Source organism: Artibeus jamaicensis, unplaced genomic scaffold (genome assembly GCF_021234435.1).
Source record: "Artibeus jamaicensis isolate MK-2021 breed Jamaican fruit bat unplaced genomic scaffold, CSHL_Jam_final contig_387, whole genome shotgun sequence".
Classification (NCBI taxonomy): domain Eukaryota; kingdom Metazoa; phylum Chordata; class Mammalia; order Chiroptera; family Phyllostomidae; genus Artibeus; species Artibeus jamaicensis.
The window spans coordinates 13,017,673-13,035,447 of record NW_026521812.1 but is presented as its reverse complement, the minus strand read 5'-3'; the positions used below and the strand labels follow the sequence as shown (position 1 = coordinate 13,035,447).

Sequence of the window (17,775 nt, the reverse complement as noted above, 5' to 3'; positions counted from 1 at the left end):
GGAGACTCTAGAGAATAAAATCTCAGTAATTTATTCTTTACTACTACACTACAGCAACTTTTTTCCTGAAAAGAAGACCAAATCTGAAGTGAGGGTCCACTTCCTGTGAGAGAAAAATCAAAAGCTTTCGGATGTAGGAAGCACGTTTAGCTAATGTGATATTCCGCTGTCATGTAGCTCTGGGAGGCCACAGGGCCTCCTGTTTGGGAAGTCTTAAACACAAAGGAACCAATCATCCACTCAGGGGCAACAAGTTGTCCTGTGAGAAGAACGTTTAGTTCAAATCTCAGCTTGGCTCTTAACTCACGGCATGACTCTGAGAGAGATTCCTACCTACCCGGGTTTCTTCATATGCATCATGCAGGAGGTAAGGAAACTGGACCAGATGACCCAGAAAATTTCTTTGGTGAACTTGCTATGTTTTACCTGTAACTGTTTAAGGACAAGTGTTTAACTAGCATAAATGTATATTTTTATAAAAGAAAAAAAGTTATAATCATTATTGGTTAAAGCATTAAAATTCTGAAAATAAAATAATATGATGCTGTGATATTTGTGAAACAAAATATATGCCCTAGGTAAGAAAACACATTAAAAGTAGGAAACTAACTAAATCACTTTCTCTTCTCTCTCTCCAGTAATCCTTCTTCGGTTTTTACCAGGAATGTGCGGTATGACCAAAGTTAACAAAGCTGTTCTCTGCACACAGATAATTCCTATCCAGTGATCAAGGGCTAAAAGCAATGACCATGCATTAAAGGGTCAGAGCAGCGTGTCAGGGGATGGGCCACATTCCCACAGAGAACAAGGCAAAGCTCTTTGGACCTTGTGACCCTAAGTCTGTTTCTTTGTAAATTTCAAAAGGAGACTCAGTGAAGTGCTAAATAACAAATTTACCCACAGACGCCTGAGAATGGATTTACTTTACAGGAAATTAAATAGGGGCTATTGAGGGCTTGAGTTCAGCCTCATGTTTTTAACATCCATAACGCAAGGCCTGTTTTCATTGCACAACCCACTTCTTCATTTGTGCTTATAGAAAACCGATTTTCTTAAGCCATTAAACCATTATGTTAAAAAATGACTATTAGGAACATACGAAGTTTGTTTTTTCTCTCACATACCTTATTCTGAGAAACAAAACAAAACAATGCCAAAATAACAGCAAAAATAAACTTAAGATTTTTTGTCATAGACAGAGAAGAACTAGAATGTAGCAGCACATTTCAAGCTACTATAAGGTAGGAATAACTCCCTTAGATTAAGGTGAAGTTTAATACTCTGTTGTATAGACATAGATGCAGTACATTTTTATTACAAAAAGGAGGTACCCAAGTTTTATTTTATAACCCCAGAATTGGGAAGGGAAAGTCAATAAAGATAATAGAAAATAAAACTCTGCTGGGTAGAGTTTACAACATAACTCACAAATTAGCTTGAAAACAATTATTCTTGATAGAGAAAATACCTGGCTATAATTTCCCAACTCTGTTGAGCAAGAACTGTTACCAAAACAAAGGAGGAAGAGGAGTAGGAGAAGAGGGATTGTGGGATACCTTCCTATATCATTAAATTTAAGCAGAATGTTAAATATTTTTATAGAAATGAAAACCAAATAAACAGCCTATAGTTCTAAATTCAATTAGGACTTTAAAAAATTCAACACTTTTTTCTTGATTTTTTCCTCATAACATTATTTGTCCTGTTGAAAATTTTCCCCTGCTTTTCATTTTATTACTCAGCAAAGAAGAAAGTGACAAAGTAGGTCTGCATCTGAACATCAAGACAAGAATTATGACTATAGAAGAAATATGCAACTTTAACATGGACGATGAAGACACCAAAATTGTTAAAGATTTTGCTTACTCTGCTTCAGTCATTAATTCAAATGAAGACTGTGGCCAGAAATCAAAAGAACACTGATACTTGAAAGGGCAGCGATGGAAGAATTCTCCCAAGAGCAAAGATGTGTTCTTAGAGGCCAAGGGTAAGATCATTCATATCTTTGTATTTTCAATTACTGTATTTGGATATGAAAGTTGAACAGTGAAGAAAGCCAATAGAAAAAATCATTCATTTGAAATACGATGCTGGAGGAGCACTCCATGGGTAATCTGGACCACCAGAAAGAGGAACAAGTGAGTCCTGGATGAAGTAAGCCTGCAACATTGCTGGAAGGAAAAAAAAAAAGACAATTCTGAAGCTGTCCTACTTTGGGCATATCCTGAGAAGGCAGAGTTCTTTGGAAAAGGCAATAATGCTGGGAAAAAGAAAAGGTATCAGGAAAAGAAGGCCAGATATGAGATCTATTGACTTCACAAAAGCTATAGGCTTGAATCTACAAGAGCTGAGCAGGGCTATTGAGATAGGACGTTGTGGATACCACTCATTCATAGAGTCACCAGGAGCTGGAACCTACTCAATAGCAAATAACAACTTTTCTCCAATTGCTCTAACCCTTCTTTCCGTATTTTCCCCGTGGCTTCTTTCTCTTACCTCAGTTTTCTCCTGCAGGAATTTGATGTCATTGTCCAGCCTCCAATGCCCCATGGGCACTTTAAATGGAAGGCCCTAAGGGGCAAGTATAGATGGAGAGTGTGCCAGGGGAAGCTGGGAAAGCATTCAGGCTGCAGACCAAGGGGAAAATTAACGAGACTCGGATAGTCAGACATTAAAGAACTCCAGAGAGAAAAGTCAGTGACAGCCTGCCCTGTGTCTAGGCAGCAGGTCTCTTTCTCTTCCAGTCTCTCTTGAGGTAGTCTGTACTTCCTCTCTAATTCTCTGTCTTGTAATTCATGCTCATAATAGATTGTTTTTGTTGTGTTTTAAAAATTTATCTTTGGTATGGTTTCATCTAGAGAAATATGTTAAACTTTGGGTAAAAAAGGGTTTCGTAGCCTTTTCTGCTGCACATCTCAGAACTACCACTTATCTAACAATATTCTTTTATTTCTCAGTGTAATAGTTCTTGGGCCAAATATTTGTTGCAAAGTCGAACCCCAATTCCACATGAGAGCAGGTCTATATTTACCAACTGCCACGAGTTTAGCAGGACAAAGAAAAGTGTTTTGCTTTTCCTCAGTGTCAATGGGAGAATTTTTTACAGTGTACTTTTTCACTGAGTGCATTTCCGTTTTATGCATGAAGTGCGTTTCTGTACTAACTTTCTTTGCCTCCAGATGGATCCTAGTGCTCTCTCCTGTGTCCATGTGGATGCTAAAATCCGAACTCTTCAGCTACTGTTATTAACAACATTTCTACCTCCCTTCTACCTTTGAAAATGCTGTGGCATGGTTTATCAATTTACTTCTCTGCATTTTATTTATTTTTTAAGATTTCATTTATTTACATTTAGGGAGAGCGGAAGGGAAGGGAAAAGAGAGGGAGAGAACATCAGTGTGTGGTTGCCTCTTGTGCATCCCCTACTGGGAACCCGGCCTGCAATCCAGGCATGTGCCCTTACTGGGAATCAAACCAGAGACCCTTTGATTTGCAGGCCAGCACTCAATCCCCTGGGCCACACCAGCCAGGGCATTTCACTTAATTTTTAAAATGTGGATTATTTTAATTTCTCTCAATTCTTTCAGTTCTTTCTCAGGTCTTTCTTTTGAACTTCTCTATTTTATCTCTAAATATTTCCAGCAGTTTCACCCATTCTATTGTGCTTTCATGCATACCAGTTCTTGAAATATTTTGCTTTATTATTTATTCATCATAGCTTTCATTTTTTCTCCAAATTTCTTTTCTGCTTTTTGTAGAGTTTTCTCAAGCACATCTTCATATCATTTGATTTGGTCTTCTGTAATGCTTAGATTAATTTACAATTAGATTTGAAGCCTTTAGTGTCATTTCCCCTGATTTATTTTCTTGCTTCCTCCATTTCTTTTTTAATGATTTTATTTTATAAAGTTTGTTTTTTGGCAAGTTTCCTTAAAAATTGAAAGATGTTTTATACTGTCATTTTTCTGTTACATGAAATATTTCCTCTAGAATATTGTTCATACCTATGTTTCCAATCTGTATTTATTTTCTTCTTGCTATGAAAAATATTTACTCATATGACAAATATTTATTTATTTATTTAAATTTATTTCTTTATCTTTAGAGGGGAAGGGAGGGATAGAGGCAGAGAATATCAATGTGTGGTTGCCTTTCATGCATTCCCTGCTGGGAACTTGCCTGCAACCCAGACATGTGCCCTGACTGGGAATCGAACCGCCATCTTCTGGTTCACAGGCTCATACTCAATCCACTGAGCTACACTAGCCAGGGCTGACAAATATTTATTTTTGCATTCTCAATTTTATCTATTTGAATGATCACAATTTACCTGGGTCTGTTAGTTGTCTAAAATAGAATGAATGGAATTTCCTTGACAGTCTTGTTCTGGCAAATGTTTTTGTTTAAGATATTTCTTCTATGTTTAATTATCTCCTTGCATGCAAGCGACAGGCAGCCAAAAGTGTGGGCAGCACGAAAGCTCTGTGAAATTTCTTTTCAATGTTTTTGTAACTCTGCACCTGACTTCACTGGGTTGGGGATTTTTCTGTCCCTGAGAGAGTTATCTTTTCAACATCACTTATCTTACATTTAGGATGAGCTAGCAATTTTTCTAAGACTAAAATGTATAGCTTTTCTTTCAGCTCATGGGCTGTATGCATTATTAATCAATATGTATTTCCCTTCATGTGTTTAATTCTGTTCAGCAGTTATTATGCTGTATACCTTACTCTTTCTAATTAGTTTGATCTAAGAAAAAGGGTGTGGAGAGATGTACTACTTCATTGAACAGGTTTTCCTCAACTCTCACTGACCTTTCCAATTTTCAAAGGGAAAATGGACTTCACTTCTGATATTTCTTTCAATCTGCCCACACTTCCAGCTTATGTCTTGGGTATTTCTTCCACCCACTCCCTGCAATACTGTTCTGTGCTCACAAGCTAAAAATTAAAGCATTAGTTCCCAGCATCCAATTCAATTTGGTTCAAATTAAAATACACATGACAAATATTTTTCAGAGATTTTAATATTATATTGGGACTTATTTTCACCAGAGACAAAAATTTCTCCTCTGTTTCACTCTTGTTTATGTAACTTTTTGAAGTGTATTTTTTTCCAAGATGCATTTCTGAGTCGTAGAACTGGAATAGTAGTTTATTTATACTACAGAAAAATGAAATTTAAATGAATCCTCTGTCAGTTATGGGTGACCATGAATTCTTATTACGCTGTGCAAGTAAGTTAAAATTTTCAAGCTTTAATGTCCTCACTTATGATGGGATGGGAGAAATAGATAAAAAAATGTACTTGAAAAGTAACTAAATAAAATTTATTATTAAAAAAATAATGTCCTCACTTATGAAGTGGAGATAATAATTATGCCTCCATGGGTTGTTGTGAGAATTTAAGTAATAAATGCAAATTGAATGAACACATTGTCTAGATGCTAACTATTGTTACTACTAGCCATAGTATTTCAAACATTGAGATTTTTCTTTTTGGGGAACTGCTTTTAGTGTAAAGCACCATGTATTTTTGAAGACACGGAAGAGACATACTTGATTTATTTTAACCAGTCATTCTGTACCACCTGGGAGGGTTCAGTGATCACTGGAAAATCTTATCCAAAAAGAAAATCTATGAAACTAATATCCTGAATCTGAAATAAAAATAACCATTTCTACCAAAGGATGTTGACACAGTTCAATGATTATAGCATTTCAGTCAGCTAAAACAAGTTTGGAAATGGAAACTACAAGTAAAAAAGCAATAATATTAGACGTTTTGACTCTTTAGACACATTGTGGTAAACTTACAAAGCAAGTTTATCAACAGACAAGAATACAACTAAAAGTTTAAAAAAAGACAGAAGTAACATATGAGTTTTTATTAGCATCAAAAACAGAGCACAGAGCCATTTTGGGTAACAGATTTGTAAGAAAAAAATTTTTCACTGATGGCGTTGAGCTTAAGTCACCCATTTTTGCCGTCTAACAGCAATAAAGAGTCATGTTAACCTCCAAGAGCAGAATGTGCCAGACTATGGTTTCTCTTTGAAATTGAGTTGCAATGTATCTGAAGTGAGGAATTGTAGAATTACATGTTATTAAGCAGCAGCTAACAATTAGGTATTTCTGGCTGAACATATTCTTAACTTTGTAAACTAAGTATTTCAATCTCAATACTCAGTAATTGAAAAATTATGTCCCACTACATCACAGTCCCAATGGCCATGCTTTGGGGGGTCTACCCACTTCACTTGTAGGATTTCCAGTCCTTCTGAGGGTTCCCTTACCTAAATGTCTTGGTTTTTCTCATTGCTCAGGGATCAGTTCTCCTCCTTCCTCTCCTCCTTCTCACTCTCTCTCTCTCCCTCCTGCCTGCTGGACAGGAATTCATACAGCTCACTCTACTATTTCCTCCAAAAGAGATGACTGCTTGGTGCTGTATTCTGAAGGAGGTTGCCACTCCACTGTCTTCTGAAGTCAGTGAGGGTTCCTAAGGTTTCCATGGCTACTGCTGGTTTCTTGGGGTGACAGTTTAGGGGCCAAGTTGTGATAATCTCATAGACTTAGCTTCTGCCGGCATTGTGTCTGTCTTCAGGCTGTTAGTTCCTGTTGGTATCATGTCCACCTTCAGACCATTGAATCTTGAGTCTTTGAGTCTGCCAAAATAAAGCGTTGGTCATAAATGAGTCACCAGCACTCACCAATTGCAGTGGTTCCTCAAAGGGGAAAAGCTAAGTAGCTAAAAGCTACTTCCTTCAGTCAGGCAAGCACAACACACAACTTGGGCCCCAAAGTTTATAAATCTAGGTTTGTGGTGAGTCCTTAGATTCACCCGCATAACTTTCCCCAAGTGTGCCCAAGATTTCAGGCTGACTGTTTTGGGCAGGAAATTATTACACATCCTCAACATAACCAGAACCGATATAATTTATTCCACGTTCTCATCTCTATCATCCTTTCCTAACATCTTTCTTTGGTTGGAGCTTCCCTTGTCTCACTACATATATGTACTGAGTGCTTTCTATGTCCAAGGTACAGCTCAAACAATGGTAGATAAAGCAAAATCATCCAACATTTGTTGTAATCATTTTTAACCTCAAAGAGGAGGTATAATACCTTCTAAAACTTTCTCTCCTATGAAGTTATTTTACCTAATTAATATTTATGTTTTCAAATTGCCCTTCAGGGTCAGCCAGGTAGAATCTAAGGCCCAATGAAAGTTGTGTGAGGAGTCATATGACTCCAAATATCTACAGCATCTGAGCCCTAGATTCCTGATCATTCAAAACTTTACTGTAAGTGACAAACCTCAGACAGGGCAGCAGGAATAACCTACCTGGGAACAGGCAATAAGTGTATGTATTATCTATGATTGTTTTACTATTTATTATCCCAAAACACCAGCAATTTTAAACAATATCAGTGTTAAAATATTTTTTCTAGAAAAAAAACATTGTTGGTCTAAGTAAAGAGTCAGCAAACTTTCCTTGTAAAGCGGCAGATAAGCAACAGTTTTGGGCTTAGGGGATGTAAGACCTCTGTCACAACTATTTAACCTTGCTGCTGTAGATAGACAGTAACCACAAACAGTACAAAAATAAATGGGAGTGGCTGTGTTTCAATAAAACTTTGTTGACAAAAATAGGCAGCAGGCAGGATTTGACCTGCAGTCTATAGTTTGTGGTCTAAATTGTAGATAATTGTTTTTACTGATAGTTTTAATATATGTAAGCTTAAAATTAGAATGTGTTTATCACATATATTTCAGTAAAAGTTGTATTTTATATACAAATTAATTCAGAGAACCCCAGTTATACAGAAGCAGACCGAACAATATGGTTCAATTTCTAGAATAAGTTCTTAATAGTAAGGATACATTTGAGCTTGTCTCTGCTTGGTTTCAGTCTCAAATTCTTATGAAACTACATATTTTTGCATTTAGACATAGATTAAATAGACTATGAGCGCAGTGATGCAAAGAAGAAGAAACAGAAGTTGGGTCACTTCAATTTTATTATTTCAGGATCAGCAAATTATAACTATAGCTACCAGAAGATGATTTTTAAATTTTTAAAAAAAATTTCAGGAGAATATATATTTTATAACATGAAAATTATATGGAATTTAAAGTTGAATGTCTATAAATATAGTTTTATTAGAACATGGCCACTTTCATTGGTTTATGTATAGCTAAAAAAGCAAAACTGAGTAGTTGCAATAAATATCATATGTCCTGCAAAGCCTGAAATATTTATTACATCAGAAGCATTTGCCACTCTTTCTTCCATGGGGCCACTTGGAGTTTTTAATGGTGTTTAAAAGTTAAAATAGCAAAATAGAATACCAACTCTAAGGTACAATATTTTTGTTTGGCAAGTGTAAATTTTAGTTTATATATGAGATATTTTTGCTACTTTGATTAATATATTTTAAATAGAAAGTTATTGTTCTCTTTTACTTGTTATTATAAAAATAGAGAATTAAAATTAATGATTAATATTATTGTACAGTGTGTGTATGGATGAGCTACCATAACAAAGCACCACAAAAAATTGAGACTTCTGGTCAAGATGTCAGCACAGGTAAACACAGCTCACCTCCTCACATAATCACATCAAAATTACAAATAACTCTAGAAAAATCATCATTCAGAATCATCAGAAACTGAGTTCAATGGTAGTCTGAAAACAATAAGACCACATCCATCAAGACTGGTAGGAAGGATGGACTCATAAAACAGGCAGGTCTCACATCCATGTGCAGTGGATAAATATCAGAGGTATATCTTGGGAGCAAGGAGTCCCAACCTCATACCAGTGTTCCAGTGTCAGGAAGATAAGTCCCCATAACTTCTGGCTACAAAACACCAGTGGGTATTGAGTCAATAGAACAAATTTCTAAAGTCCAAAGCAGTTCTTCTGAAAGAACCCACACATAGATTTACTCAGAATCATTCCCTCTGAGCTTCAGTACCAGGGTAGCAACTTGAAAGGCACCAGTGACATACAGGGAGGAACTGAAGTGTCTGGAATCAAGGCAAGAGCTGCTGGATAGCTTTTCCTCAGACAGAAAGGTGGGCAGAGGCCATTGTCCCTTTTTTGAACCCTCCTCTCATAGAGCCATGATGCCGACAGATGGGCGCCATATAAGACTCCTTCAACACCATTTTCCCTGCCCTGGAGATCCCCTGAGACTACATCCCACCCAACATGCAGGCCCACCCAAGTTGTTAACAGTGGCTTATCCATATGAATGGCTGGTTTTGATCATGTTTTACAATTTCCTACATCTTCTGAAACAAGCAGTAGCCAGCCTCAGTGAGCACCCAGCTACCTCGCTAAGTGGCCCCAGACCCAGCAGTAGCAGAACCAGCCTAGATTCAGAGTTTGGCTTCACCTGGGAATCTCCAAGCCCAGCACAAGTAGTTGCTATCTCAGATGGCTTAATAGCTCAGGCAGAGTGGTCCCAGGCAAAACACAGGTCGGGGCTGACATTGGCCTGTACCACCCAGGAAACCCCAGAGCCTGCACACCTAGTGGAGAGCTACCAAACACGTCAGAGTACCACTGTCCAGTCTTTGTACAGCTGATCCCCTGTGAAAGGCAGAGGTTGGTGGTCAGCGGTCTCAGCATATCCATGAAGGACACTGGCCTGGGTAAATTCCCCCCATTTATTTGCCAGTAGCAACCAAGGCTCAGCAACAAGAGGAGGGTATATTCAGCCCACATGACGGTTGCACCTTGAGTGCCCAGCTTGGGTGATGGAGGAAACTGCCACTGGACCCTACAGGACACCTACTGTATTAGGCTACACTACTAAGACACGGAATCAAAGCAGCTCTAACTAATACATAGAAACAAACACAGGGTGGCTGCCAACATGAGAAGACAAAGAGACATGGCCCAAATAAAAGAACATATCAAAACTCCAGAAAAAACTAAACAAAATGGAAATAAGCAATCAATCAGATGTGGAGTTCAAAACACTGGTTATAAGGATTCTCAAGAGACTAAGTGAGGACCTCAGAAGCATGAAAAAAATCCAGTTAGAAACAAAGATACACTAATTGAAATAAAGAAGAATTTATAGGGAAACAATAGTAGAGTGGATGAAGCTGAGAATCAAATAAATGATTTAAAACATAAAGAAGGAAAAAATTACCAATCAGAACAAGAAGAAAAATAGAATCCAAACAAATGAGGACACTGTACACAACCTCTGACACAACTTTAAAAGGTCCAACATTGATCTCATAAGGGTACCAGAAGGAGAACAGAAAGGGCAAGAAATTCAAAATTTATTTGAAAAAATAATGAAAGAAAACATCCCTAATTTGTTGAAGGAAATAGATGTGCAAGTCCAGGAAGCACAGAGAGTCCCAAACAATATGGATGTAAAGAAACTCATCCAAGACACATCATAATTAAAATACTAAAGCTTAAAGATAAAGAGAGAACCTTAAAGGCAGCAAGAGAAAAGCAGTTACTTACCTACAGGGGAGTTCTCATAAGACTGTCAGCTGATTTCTCAAAAGAAATTTTGCAGGCTAGAAAGAATTGTCAAGACATATTCAAAATCATGAAAAGCAGGGACATATAGCTAAGATTGCTCTACCTAGTAAAGCTATCATTTAGGATCTAAGGGCAGATACAAAGCTTCCCAAACAAGAAAAAACTCAAAGAGATCATCATCACCAAACCATTATTATATGAAATCTTAAAGGGGTTTAAGAAAAAATAAGATTAATCTATGAACAATAAATCGACAATAAATACATATCTAGCAACAACTGAATCTAAAAAAACCCAACAAAACAAATAAGAACAGAGACAGAATCATGGCTATGGAGAGCATTTTCATGGTTGGATGTTAGGGGAAGAAGTGAACAGGTGAGGGGATTAAGAAGTACAAATAGGTAGTTACAGAATAACCATGGGAATATAAACTACAGTATAGGAAATGGAGTAGCCAAAGAACTTACCATATTTTGCTGTGTTCAATGTGCATCTTTCTTGCCCAAATTTCTGAGGGAAAAATAGGGATGCACATCATACACAGGTAATATGAATCCCATATCTATATTAATGTTTTTAATCCTTTTATTTATTCTCACACATTAAAAATATAACTCTAGAAAGCAATAATGGTATACATATGAAAAATAGTGCCTTGGAATATGATAATCAGTTTTGTTTCTAAATATAAATAAATAAAATATTGAATTAAAAAAATGAAAGATATTTTTTCTGACAGTTTGAATCAAAAACATGGGTGAGCATTATACATGGCTAATTACTGTATATGTAGGATTCGTGGACATGAACAATGGTGTGGGGATTGTCTGATGGAGCAGGGGATGCTGGGTGGAGGGGAAAAAGGGGGAAAATTTGGGACAACTGTAATAGCATAAGCAAAAAATGTAATTTAAAGAAAAACACACAAAATACCACAGACTGAGTGATTAAAACAGCAGAGATGTATTGTCTCACAGTTCTGGAGGCTGGAAATCTAAGATCAAAGTGTGAAATGGCTTGGTTTTCCTCAGGCCTGCCTCCCTGACTTGAGGTGGCAGCCTTCTCGCTGTGTCCGCACATGGTGTTTCCTCTGTGTGCACGCATCCCTGGTTACTCTCTGTGTGTTCAAATTTTCTTTTCTTATAAAGTACCAGTTATATTGGATTCAGGTTCTTCCTTGTGGCATTATTTTAACTCAATTACTTCTTTAAAGGCCCTTTCTCCAAATATAGTCATGTGCTGAGAGTCTGAGGGTTAGAACTTTAACATATATATTTGAGGCAGACACAATTCAGTGGATAATATTCACGATGAATGAAAAATGTAGTCTTCCCTTTTTAAGCCTCAAGGGAAATTTGATTTCATTTGTTCATTTTATAGCCGAGAAAAGAAAGATCTTTCTGAGGTGAGCCAGCAGAGAAACCTGGGAGTCCAAACCTGAACTCGATGTTCTTTCATCTAGAATTTACAGGATCATTTTTACTGTTTCTTTTATTAGCTGCCATTGAAATAGTAAGTTTGCATTATGTCATTATATTAACTTTAGTAGAAAATCTCTTATTTTGATATTTACTCTATATATTATCATACATATTTGTTACCAATCTATGAAAAACATAAATTTGAAAAAAATCTTCATGAAAACAATAAAAAGAAAAGGCCTTGAAGCTCAATCCTTTGAAAGAAATGCTAAAGGAACGTGACAAGAAATATTTGTCTAGGCAGTTAGACTTTAATGATTACAAAGAGCTTTGTTCTTCCCATCTGTCCTCCAAATTGCCTTTTAAGGAAATAAAATATATTTGCGATAACTTGGGAAATACTTCTGATGCAAGGGAAAATCAGGAATCATGTGTTTTCCATAAAATGCAGCAATTTAAACTCTATTCCAAGATGATAGAAATATTTGTGAAAAAATGTAATTTAATTACTAAAATTAAAGGAATTACACAGCAGAAAGATTTTTTTTCTAAAATAAGAACATTTGAAAACTAAGACAGTTTTTTTCTACAAATTTCTCCGGAAATATCCCAATTTCTTAAAGTCATTTAGTGATCGTTCACAAATGAAACCCACACGCTGTGATCTGAGTCTGAGGATAGACAAGTTTATTTATAAAGATTTAAGAGAATTTCAAAATGCTTGATGCTTATCACACACATAGGCTCCTGCAGTAAGCAGGGAGATGAATGGAGGTGCTGTCTTATGAAACCTACCAGAAAGTGATCTTGAAAGCATAGCTAAGATTTTTCAGATAAGGAAGAAACCCTTGTTAAAAGGGTTAGGGTGACCCTGATTTCACAAAATATTTTTGTTTCTGTACAGAAGTCTGGTACCCATTTTGGGGTTTTGAATCTGTTCACAGAAATGGGCAAGGTGTACTTCAATGACTAACCAGCCGATTTCTCTGCAGGTATGCTCTCACGCTCTAGCAACATATTAGACACTTGGCATATAAACATGATCTGGAATCTGGGCCTCAATTTTGTTCCACAATCCCCGTGTGAATAAAATGAGCTAGGAGGGCGAATAACAATTATGGAATGCTTTAAAGCACACTAGTTAAATTTTCAATAGTAGCTGGGGTTGTGAATTTTTCTTTTGGAAATAATATTTTATTTTTGCTGTTTGACTCTTTTTCTGCTACCAGATTTATTTATGCTATTCTATTTTTGCAAAGGATTTTTAGGTCATAGTTTGTAGAAAAAGGAGATTCTCACCAAAAGGAATTTCATGTATAGTTTAATCAAGACACCAATTCTAAAAAAAAACTGAATTATTTAAAAAAATTGAGGTGATGTTTTAATGACACATGATAAACAGTGTCAAAGTAATGACATATATCTATGTTTGATAAGTCTTCATATTATTCTTTTTGATATGCCATGCTAAATATAGAAATTAAGGTATATTAATGAACTTTCTAAAAAGTAAAATATCGAGTCTTTTTCAGTGGAAGAGTAATAACTTTCTTATTTTCTCACCTCTCTAATAGAAGTTTCTGTCTTCTTCTTTTTGAAATTTTAATATAAATTAGATACACTTTTGATTTCTTCAAAGTAGAGTGGGAAAAGTAATTGGAAGGGAGTCATGCTACTGATTTGTCTTGAAAGGCCAAGTGGTTGGTTACTCAGACAGAACTTTGGCAAAGGAAGAGACTTAAAAGAGGCATTGTGATTCAGAGACTGGTTTTCCAGCCCTGTAAATCCTTAGGAACTAATGTCAGTATACTTTGAGATGATGAACTGAGACACAATAAACTTACTAGAAACCGATTTATATAAAAAGTCCACCTAACTTGTAACAAAACTTGTTGCATCTAACTTTTAACAAAAACTAAAACTATAAAGCCAATACAGAATATGTGTTCACACAGCAGCAAATGGAAAAGGCACAAGGCTGCTCCCATTGATTTAATCAGATCAGGCAAATTAGACAACTTAAATTGTTATCATTGTTATCAGCAGCCTCCTGATAACCTGATTTTTAACTCAAGCTTATTAAGAGATTTTAATTTACCTGACATAATAAAAATCTATGGTGCAGAAAAACTTTTAAAAATATATTTTGTGTTTGTGTGACATTAATAATTAACATATGTTTTTATATCTACAAAAGGAAAATGACTGTGGATTTAACTAAGCTCCTTTTCTTAAATTTGGTATCATTACAATGACTTTGATTTTTTATGTCTATGTAAAGAAAACATCTATTTTAAATAAACATTAAAATGTTTGTGGTGATGGTTTCATATTCCTACTTCAATAGTCTTTAGGAATCATAGGTAGAATTCTGTCCCCCTCACAAAAACTTCAGTGTTTGCTTTTTGAGGCATTTCAACTAATGAGACAGGCTCACCCATTTTGTGGAGAATGATCTTTACTTAAGGTCAGCTGACTATAAATGTTAACCACATCTACAAAATACCCTCATAGTAATATCTAGATTAAGGTTTGATTGAATAACTGGGTACTGGAATAAATCATAAATTCCTAACTGGGCAGGCCACAGCAGGTAGTCATTTTAACTTTTTAGGGAGAGATTTATATTTGCCTTAAGCAAGTCCTGTCCACTGTTTCTGGGCACCTAGTGATACAGGGTGCAGACAAGGGGGGACCCCAAAAAAGATTTGGAATGCGGTCCAGAACTCAAGGTGTCTAGGAGATATTAGAAAGACATATAAGATGTCCACACCCCTTCCCCCTCAGGTGTGAGTTGGGGGAAGGGACACATGGAGCAGAAACATGCAGGGCTGTTTTGTACAGCCACAGCTTTGCAGCTAATCCAGGGAATGGTCATTTAACATATCTATAACCTTTAACTGGTTGCATAGATATGTTAAATAGCTGTGGTCATGCTCTGAGCTAGAGGGATGGAAAGGACTTCCACCCAAGATGTAACTGGGGGGCAGGTCCCCTAGGTTATGGCACCTGCATGACAGCTTGGACAAAATGGGCTTCATGACATGGGGCCATACCTGCCCAGACTCACCATGGCAGCCCAGTAAACTTGGAATAATACAGGAATGCTGGCAGGTGTAACTGATTGTAGGAGGAGTTGGAAATGGGGCTGCAGAGAAAGGTTGGTGCGGGGATTTAAACCCAGACTCAGTAGCCATGGGAGAGGGAACCACGTGGCTTTGCCAGAGTGGGGAACCCCGCAGCTTGAGTAGAATCACCATGTGGCTTTAGCAGAGAACACCACTCAGCTTTGGCAGAGTGGTGACCTGCCCCTTCCCACAGCTTTGCCAAGAAGAACCATGAGGTTTTGGCCAGAGTGGGGACCCCTGCAGCTTTGGGGTGTTCCCTTTGGCCAGGTGGCCTGGGAAGCAGGAGAGACTTTGCCTGGAAGGAGGGTGAAAGAACTCTTGCCAGTAGGCCATGTGAAGGTGCCACATGGCTTTGGATTATTTAGAGATCCTGCCTGGATGGCAACATAGTTGACAGTGTCAGGAAACTGAATTACGGATGCCTACTTTTTTTCCTGAGTCATGGTATGCCAAATTAGGGCAGGGGGAGAAGGAAGCACTGTGGGCATCTGTGGGTATCCAAAAGGACTTTGATATTTTAATGAAGACATTAGGTCACTACTTTAGGCCTGGACAGCATTAAGTAAACCTTTCCTTTTCTTTTCACAAATCTCTGGCATTGAGAGACATCTTTCCTATGGAAATGGACAATCAAACCTAGTGGGGGGCCCTTTGAATAATAGTGTATTGCACCCCCACCCCCCACCCCCCCGTTGACCCTGTGTGTGTGTGTTTTCTAACACTAGGTTAACTATCTTTGAAATGCCTCTTTCAAACCCCCTTTCTAATGTGTGAACCACTCTTTCAGACACCTTCTTTTAACCACACTCGAGAGAGAAAATAATCTTTACTATCCTGCAATCTAATCCCCACCCTGCTTCTCCCATCTTTATGCAGGCTGATTTATGTCCCCCCTTAATTTCAAGTACATAAAAGAAACTTCAGAACTGTTTTTCTCCAGAACATTTGAGATCTTGCTCCCCAGATTACGTCATCAATTTGGCTCAAATAAACTCTTATGTGCAGCATTATTCATGGTGGTCAAGATGTGGAAACAACCAAAGCATCCTGTGATAAATGATTACATGAAGAAGATGTGGTATATATGTTAATGTACACAGCTAGGAGTTAACAAAAGAGAAGGGGCCTAGATTGGCTGGGCCTGGTTGAGTCTGGAAGTTAAACTTAATCAGGCTTAAGTTTGGAAGTTACAGCTGCAGACATTCCAGGGATAGCCAAATCCCAGCCAAAGGGTATTAATGTCTCCCTGTCCCCAGTGTAGGGGGGAAGCACTGGCTTTCTAATCTCCCTGGGGGAGAGCCAGTCCACTTGCCTGGACTATAGGAGGGAGGAATGAATAAGAAAGGAGCAATTCCTTTGCTAGCCTCAAGAGCCATAGAAACCAAGATGGTGGTGGTGGGGGGGTAAGCACAATTGCAGTACAAACAAGATGACGAAGCAGAACTTTGAGGCGTGTGTAGAAGCCAAAATGGTGACATAAACGGGTGGAGTCTGGACGGAACAAAACTGGGAAAGAGACCAGATTGGATAGGCGATGGACCCAGCACAAGCCCAGAAGGGTTAGGAAAGAGATCGGTTGTTTGAAAGAAATCCTAGTCTCTCCCCAGCCAGAGGTAAGATAATCAGAACTTGACCATCTGGGTATCACATGCTCTCCCATTTGTTAGCACGTGTAGCAGCCACATGGGGACTTCAAGCCGTGGCCTGGACGCTGCAGTGTAGTGACAGCTGAAATGCCCCCGGAAGCAGACACTCTGCTGGACTACCGGAGCCCAGGGCGATGGCGTGACAGTCCCAGATCCTGACCCTCCCGGCGGGCACTAAGGCTCACCAGGCCGAGGGCTTCTTCCACAGTGGGATGGAGCTGAGCCATTGGGTTTGTGGATGAGGCACCGGGCAGCGAGGGACAGTCCTTTGTTTTTTTTCCACTAAATTTTACCACTACACCTCATTCTCCAACATGTGAGTCTCAAAAATGCTTTCCTCATGACTCTATTGAAAAATGCTGTTTCCACCAGAAAGGGTGGGTACCAGAGGGAAGGCAGGGTAAGAAGAGGTAGAAGAGGGTAAGGGGGTCAAATATATGGGGGGAGAATTTTGACTTTGGGTGGTAAACACACAAACATTGCATACATATGTATTACAAAGTTGTATAGTTGAAAACTATATAATTTTTTAAAAACAATGTCACCCCAATACATTTAATAAAAAATAAAATAGAATATGCAAAAAGATTACTTACAGGTTTGGATATTCTCACATTGACATTTTAAAGATGTCAACTACACAGTGATTTTGTTGTTGTGGTTGTTGAAGAATTAAAATATGTTTTAATTTGCACTGGTTTTTATTTGCACTATACCTGTGTGAATTAAAAAGGATGTTCTACAGAAAGTAACCTCATAGGGTGACCTAATCATAGGCAGTACAGGGAGGGGAGTCATGCCCCAGGCCTGTAACTTCTTTAGGAAAAGGTTTTAAGCCAGCCTTATTTATTATTCTTAAGCATGTACATTAACACCTCTTTGAAATAACAGAAGTAATACCCCTTGAAGTGGTATTAATCCTTAAGAGAACATATAACCTTGTTAAGTATCCTGTAACCGATCCCCACCTGGCTTTCTCCCACCCCCTTGTATGGTCTTCCTTAATTTCCAATGGAGAAAAGAAGCTGAAAACTGTTCCCCTTAGAAACATTTGAGAT

At 37.7% G+C, this 17,775-nt stretch overlaps 1 long non-coding RNA gene across 1 annotated transcript in view; it reads right to left on the bottom strand.

Annotated features, from left to right (window-relative positions):
* Positions 1 to 6,130: 6,130 nt before the first annotated feature.
* LOC128627375 (uncharacterized) overlaps positions 6,131 to 17,775 on the bottom strand; it is a 29,689-nt gene continuing 18,044 nt past the window's right edge. The window contains exons 2-4 of the long non-coding RNA XR_008391555.1: positions 10,990 to 11,032; positions 10,499 to 10,554; positions 6,131 to 6,664 (exon numbers count right to left, since the gene is read on the bottom strand). This is a non-coding gene — a long non-coding RNA (uncharacterized LOC128627375). The remainder of the gene's footprint in view (positions 6,665 to 10,498; positions 10,555 to 10,989; positions 11,033 to 17,775) is intronic.